The sequence below is a fragment of the Ursus americanus genome, chromosome 10 (assembly GCF_024610735.1).
Source record: "Ursus americanus isolate L20-20 chromosome 10, mUrsAme1.1.p, whole genome shotgun sequence".
NCBI classification, from domain to species: domain Eukaryota; kingdom Metazoa; phylum Chordata; class Mammalia; order Carnivora; family Ursidae; genus Ursus; species Ursus americanus.
The window spans coordinates 15,527,724-15,534,803 of record NC_142136.1 but is presented as its reverse complement, the minus strand read 5'-3'; the positions used below and the strand labels follow the sequence as shown (position 1 = coordinate 15,534,803).

The following is a 7,080-nucleotide window of genomic DNA, read 5'->3' as shown; positions in this document are numbered from 1 at the left end:
CCTACTGCATGAATCGCTAGAGGGATTCTTTCCTGTGCAATGCACCACCACATACTCCTTTTCTAGTGACTTCACAAATTGAAATTTCTTCCTCCTTTAATTCAAATCTACATCCTTGCAACTGCTCCCCCTGGGTCCTGGCTCAGCTCCCAGGAGCCACACAATATAGGAGGGTTTAGGATTAGCTAGGAGAGTTGATCCCACCCCCAACACACTCACTGTGAAAGAAAAAACCGCTCAGAAAAAGATGTATTTCGAGCACGTGTCAAAGTTTTATTTCAGACTTGCAGGATAAAAGACGGCAAAAGGAAAAAGCTTGTTCACAAAAACAGTCTTAGGAAAGAGCTCTTCTGAGAAACACAAAGGAAAGTCTAGAATAAGTGGATCCCCAAACTTCAGCTGCTTCAGAATCTCATTCGCAAGGCCTGTTAAAACACCTAACGCTGGAAACCAGTTTCTGATACAGTACTCTGGGGTAGGGCCCAGAATCTGCATTTGGAACTAGCTCCCAGTGTAAGACGAGGCTGCTGGTCCGGGGACCCCACTTTGAGAACCACTGGTCTACCCTCCAAATAAAGTTGTTTGGGCGCAAGACATTAATTTAACAGAGCTGTGATGCCGCCACGTTTTCACCCCTTTGGCAAGTACCCCGAATTATGCCCCGGAGCGGCCCAGCCCGTACCTCTAACCGGAAATACGGAGCCGCCGGGTTCCTTTACGGGCAAGGCCCGCGAGGGGCCGCTCGATTCAACAGCAGGGTCTTGCTTTTCAAACTGGGATGTTCTGGGGAATGAAATTTGGGGTGACATTGTCTTTCTCGCCCCGCGAGACACATGGAGCGCTGTCTCACCCCAGCACCCAAGGCAGTGCGGCCCCGGTAACGGGCGAACAGCATCCTCCACTCGCCGGGGGCGCGCCCGGGCTCCGCACCGCGCAAGCGCAACAGCGCCTCCGACGCCAGCCGGGAAGGCGCCCCGGAAGTGGGGGTGGGGGCGGCCGCTGTCCCGGGGGGCGCTGAGAGTCGCCGTTTCCGCTCCTCGCTCGCTGATCCTTCAAGTCCTTGTTTTCAAGTGGTCTGGCGTTAAAGCGCCGCGTTACTCGGGGTAAGGAATTCACTCGAAATTTGACTCCATTCGGACTAAAAAGGAGCGCTGCCGAAACCCGGGATCGAACCAGGGACCTTTAGATCTTCAGTCTAACGCTCTCCCAACTGAGCTATTTCGGCGCCTTTTGAAATCTTTTTAGAGTAGGCTATTACTGAACTATTTGCGTCCGCCCCTTCCGTCTCTCCTCCATCACCACTTGGGAGGGTTCCTTCCTGGTCCTGTTAAAGGGTTACATCAGAGTTCCGCCTCGCTTTCCACGAGCCGTGATTAGACGCAACGTATACGTTACTTACTTTCTTCAACATAATGCGAATTTCGGACTGAATTATCAACACGGATCCCGAGGCTCCCGGGCGCCGGGTACTGGGCTCTCTGCGCTTCCGCGGGCGGGCTCGTCCTCCCAGGCTCGTCCCCGCGGTCTTCGAGCGGTGTGGTCCCCTGGGCGAACCCCTGCCCCGAGAGGCAGGCCCTTCCCGCCCATCCGCGCCTGGCTGTGATCGTGCACATTTATCATTATTGAGATGAAGGGGCAGGCAAGGGCGTGGAGGCAGGATCGCAGCCTCCCTGTGACGCTGGGTCCTCGGGACGCCCGTTGAACCTACCACCACTTTGCACGGAGTCGGCCTGGCACACCGCGGGCGCTCCGTAAAAACTTGGCGAGCTCATTAGGGATGATTTCCCAGTGCCAGTGCTACTTCCTACACCAGTAGACAGTTGTTTCCAGGCATCCGCTACGTGCCAGGCACTGACATTCTGCAAAGCCTAAACATCCTATTGTTTTATAGATTTTTTTTCTCTCCAATTAATTTGCGATTCTCTAAAAGCAGTAATGATTACCGTAACGCCCCTTTAGGCCGCCCCTCAGAGCTTTGCATTTAAGTGGAACCTTCACAGGCAATTTTGAGGGATGCATGGATGAATGCCTCCGAATGTGAAAGAAAAAAGGAGGGGAAAGGATTGAATATTAGAAGTTTTTGCAATCTCTAAGGTATAGAGTCGTTTTCTGAGTTCCTTTGTTGTGTGGAATCCAGATAAGAGAAGAGCTTGAGATTTCAAAGTCATGGCTAAGGAGGGGAAAGAGACCCAAGAAAACTTGGGAATGGACGTTGACTGTGAAGGCTTTGTGGGGATTAGTGTGGAAGAAGGGGCAATCTGGAGCAGCTGCCTTGTGCAGATCCTACATAAAGAGACGAGAAGAGAGGACTTTTACAGGCTTTCTTGTGCATCATGAATGTAGTTACCTTTCACATTGTCCTCAAAACACTGCAGGAAAGACTTGAACCTGGCCGACTGGGAAAGTGGCAGGTGAGTTTTGATGGGATTTGAGGTGGGAGTCGGGGAGAAGAAAAGGCCCAGCATCTGAGGGGAGATGGAGGAAAAGGGATAGGACAGAGAGGAGAAGGAAGAGCGCTGTCAATCAACTTTACCTTTTCACAATGTGATGTGATAAGGTCCTTTGGCAGATTACAAGATCATAGGAACTACGTTGTAGTAGTGATCATTTGTTGAGTAAAGGCGGATTTCAGAATGTAAGCGTTGTGACGTATGTCAGGATGAACAGGGTGGCCACGTTTGCCCAGCACACTGCTTGTTGACACCTGTCGTCCCAGAACCCTGTCGCGGTAGCACCTCTTTCGCTCTTACAAGTCTCCTGTGACGGGAAAAATAAACGATGTGATCACCCAATTGAAAAACAGTGAAAAAGACCCACAGCTTGTTGCTGCATCACGAACGCTACTAGTTTCACCACTAGTGAAAAGATTTTTAACAACAGCTCAGTATTTGTTGTTGCTCTTTTACAAAGGAGATTGAAGGTTTCCAGGATTTAGGGTCATCGTTCCCAAACTGTGCGGCAGAGTATTTTCCATTTCTGAGGGAAACACAGTGATAACTGGCCATCGTGGAACACTGCTCAGACTACTAGGTAGTCGATAGTTTCGGCAGTAAGTCACTCTACATTACTTTCAGTGACGTCATCACTCTGCAAAGCAAGCTTTTTAGAAGTTCTGATAAAAAGTAATTGCCCATGAAAATAAACGTGTCCTAGGAAATAGAAGTGGTGACGTCCAATCTGCTTCAAGCCTTGAGAAGCTGTGCGCTACCTAACAGGTGCACACACCCCACTGGTGAGTAAGGATGGTTATTTAAGGATGAAATAAAAATAGAACTTTCTTTCAGTTTGTGTATAGAATTCTGCCAAATGGTCACAAAGTTTTTGGACATAAATACTTAATAAGTTATTTGGGCCTGAATATTTAATAAAAGGAATGGCTCGGAATTTCTTTTGGTCTGCGGGCATTGGAAAAAATTACGGAGACTCTTAAGAGTACCGTGAACGTTTGAAGACCTCTTGCGTAGTGCCTTAATGTTGATAGCAGAAATGAAAATTATGACCGAATTCGGGAGAAAATGTGGCTTTGTTCAGCAAGATTGCAGAGGCAAGAAGAACCATCAGAAATTCCACAGAGACCAAGTGCCAAGGGCTAAAATGAAGTGAAAATCTGTGCACACACATCACAGTAAGGGACAGATGATAAAGACATTGGCACTCAAATGAAGACTCCACATTGAAAAGAAGATTTCTGTAGGCTGCAGTCCTTGCTTCCAAATTAGCCCTAGGATTTTGGCAGTCCAGTCTAATTACTTATGATAACTATGAAAACTACAACAACTAACTGGAAGACCTAAGAATAATACAACTAAAGAAAATATGTTGTATATAGTTACAGCATCTAATAAATTTTTGAGCTGCTGTCAATGGATAATTTGTCCATGCACGCTCACACACACACACACACACACACACACACAAATCGCACTTATTTTCAGTCGCCTCTGATTTTAATCAACATTTCTCAAAAATGTTAAAAAGCTGGGAATGTATCAAAAGGATATAAGAGCTAATTTGAAGGGGTTCCCGCTGGTCATATCTGGGCCAGAGCATCAAAATAAATAAGGAAATTAGTAGATTATTTACCCTTTGGATAAATAAAGATCCACAAGTACAATAATAGAGAGGAGAGGACTAGGGTTCTGGTTTACAGGTGAATTACTTGCATGGACTGATAAATATGGAGAGAGTGGTAACAGTGGACATCACCGTTTTCCAAACATCCTAATAAAGACTGGTTCAGTCAAGAATCTTTCTTTAACAGATGCTAAGTCTGGGGGGAAGTCATATGGTGAGCAGGACCACTGCATGGTCTCCAAAGTGTCTCTCCATAGATCGCATAATAGTTGCAAGGGGAAAAATAGAAACTATATACACAGTGGAGAAACTGGACAATGCCTGGATCTAGTCATTAAGATTAACATCACCCATGAAGGACATTCAGATATCATGTGCCTCCTAATGTGATTCCCTGGAAAGGATATGACGTCACTTATATAGTGGTCTAGCCAAGAATGTACATCCTGACTTTCATCATGAGGTAGCATTAAATAAATCTAAAGGTCATTCTAGTAAATGACTGGCCTGTATTCTTCAAAACTCATGCTCATGAAAAGAAAGACAAGCCAAGGAACCGTTCCAGATGGAGGAGGGGAAGGAGACATGACCACAGCCTAGTAAGGAGCCATACGTGATCCTAGACTGATTCCCATCCAGGAGGGGAAGATACTTTAAAGGATATTAACAGAAAAATTGAAGAAACTGGCACATAGGCTATAGATTATATAGAAGTGTGATATCGATGTGAAATTTCCTTGGGTTGGCAACTGTAGTTAAGAAAGAAAATATGGTTTTAAGGAATACATACTGAACTATTAAGGAATGAAGAGATATCATATCTGCACCTCAAGTGGGTCAGCGAAATAAATAATATGTGTACAGATACAGGGAGAATATGAAAAAGTGTATGGAGAAAAATATTAAAAGTTGGTGAATCTGGGTAAATGGGACTTCTCTATACCATTTTGTAACTATTCTGAACATTGGAAACTCAGAATTAAAAAAAAAAAAAATTAAAAGTGTGGTGCTCTTGTGGAGCCAGACTATTTCAGTTGGAATCACAGGTTAGAATGCTACAGATGGAAGAGAATTTAGGGTTGAGTGAACCTGATCCACACATTTTTACATATCAGAAAACTGAGGCCCAGAGGCCTTATAAATAACTTGGTGAAGGTTACCTTCTTGCTCAGCTAGGGCTGCTTCAAGAAAGTACCATGGGGGGCGCCTGGGTGGCACAGTGGTTAAGCTCCTGCTTTCGGCTCAGGGCGTGATCCCGGCGTTATGGGATCAAGCCCCACATCAGGCTCCTCTGCTGGGAGCCTGCTCTTCCTCTCCCACTCCCCCTGCTTCTGTTCCCTCTCTCGCTGGCTGTCTCTATCTCTGTCAAATAAATAAATAAAATCTTTAAAAAAAAAAAAAAAGTAGCATGGGTGGGATACAGAAAGTTAGTCTCTAACGGTTTGGAGGCTGTGAAGTCCAAGATCAAGGTGCCAGCCGATTAGGGTGAGAGCTTTTACTGGCTTGCAGAAGGCGGCCTTCCCTCTCTGTGTGCTCACATGGCCTTTCTTTGCTGCCTGTGCAGAGAGAGACCTCTCTCTTCCTCTTCTTAGAAAGCCACCAATCCTGTTGGATTAGGACCCCACCCTATGAGCTTTTTTACTTTAATTACCTCCTAAAAGCCCTATTTCTAAATACAGTCACAATGGGGAAAAGGGATTCAACATATGAATTGGGGCTGAAGAGACACTATTCAGTCCAGACACAATTAACTAGGTGCAGAACTGACCACGGACCTATAGAACAAATTCTTTAGTTTGCACCAAATGCTCATGATGGGTTTTTTTTTTTTGAAGAAAGTTCCCATTTCAATTAAAAATTGGCATGAGACAAACTATGGAAAGAGCCCAGATGTCCATCGACAGATGAATGGATAAAGAACAGGTGGTATGTATATACAATGGAATACTATTCAGCCGTCCAAAAAATGAAATCTTGCCATTTACAACGACATGGATGGAACTAGACAGTATTATGCTAAGTGAAATAAGTCAGTCGGACAAAGACAATTATTATATGATCTCATATGTGGGATTTAAGAAACAAAACTGATGAACATAGGGGAAGGGAAGGAAAAATAAAATAAGATAAAAACGAAGGAGGCAAACCATAAGAGACTCTTAATCACAGGAAAGAAACGGAGGGTTGCTGGAGGGGGAGGAGTGGGGGATGAGGTAAGTGGGTGATGGACATTAAAGAGGGCACGTGATATAATGAGTCTTATATATAAGACTGATGAGTCACTGAACTCTACCTCTGAAACTAATAATACACCATATGTTAATTAATTGAATTTAAATTTTAAAAAATTAATTAGTTAACAATTTTAAAAAATAATAAAATTTATGTTCTCCCCCCCCCAAAAAAATTGGCATGGAGTCTAAATCTGAAACTGGAATTTGGGGTTAAGGCTCAGCTTTTCCCAGTAGATGCTTTTTTATGGGCATGTCTGTGCATTTTGATGTTCCCTGTGTGTAGAAAATAATACTTTTGCTTGAGGGATATAAAGCGATTTCTCCAAAGTTCTATATTAAAGTGGTAACTTAGGGGAGAAGTATAAAAAAGTTAATAGATTGTAAATATCATCTGTGTAGTGAATTGATCCAAAAGAAGTTAATTTATTTAAAGCCATTAAACCACAAGTCTATAAAGACCGTATTGTTTTTTGTTTTTGTTGAATCACATACATCAGTATAAAGCCTCTGGGTGTACATACCAGGCCAAAAACAATCAAGTAAATTATACTCAAGAACAACCTACCGAGCTTTTCATACATTCTAATCCAATCCTCCCACATCCATCAGACAAATGCCTAACTAACCATGTGGATTTTGCACAATGCCCTAGAGGCCAGAAAACTTGGATTCCAGAGCTTGAGTTTCAGAGGCTTGGGTGCTTTTTAAATACTGTCGGCTTAATTGCTTGCCTCTTTCTTGTTGAAGTGGGCCAGCCTCCCAACTGCATCTC

General features: G+C 44.1%; 1 non-coding gene across 1 annotated transcript; it reads right to left on the bottom strand.

The window, feature by feature from the left end:
* Nucleotides 1–1,152: 1,152 nt before the first annotated feature.
* Nucleotides 1,153–1,225, bottom strand: TRNAF-GAA (transfer RNA phenylalanine (anticodon GAA)). The gene has a single exon. It is a non-coding gene; the product is annotated as a tRNA-Phe (tRNA).
* Nucleotides 1,226–7,080: the final 5,855 nt, after the last annotated feature.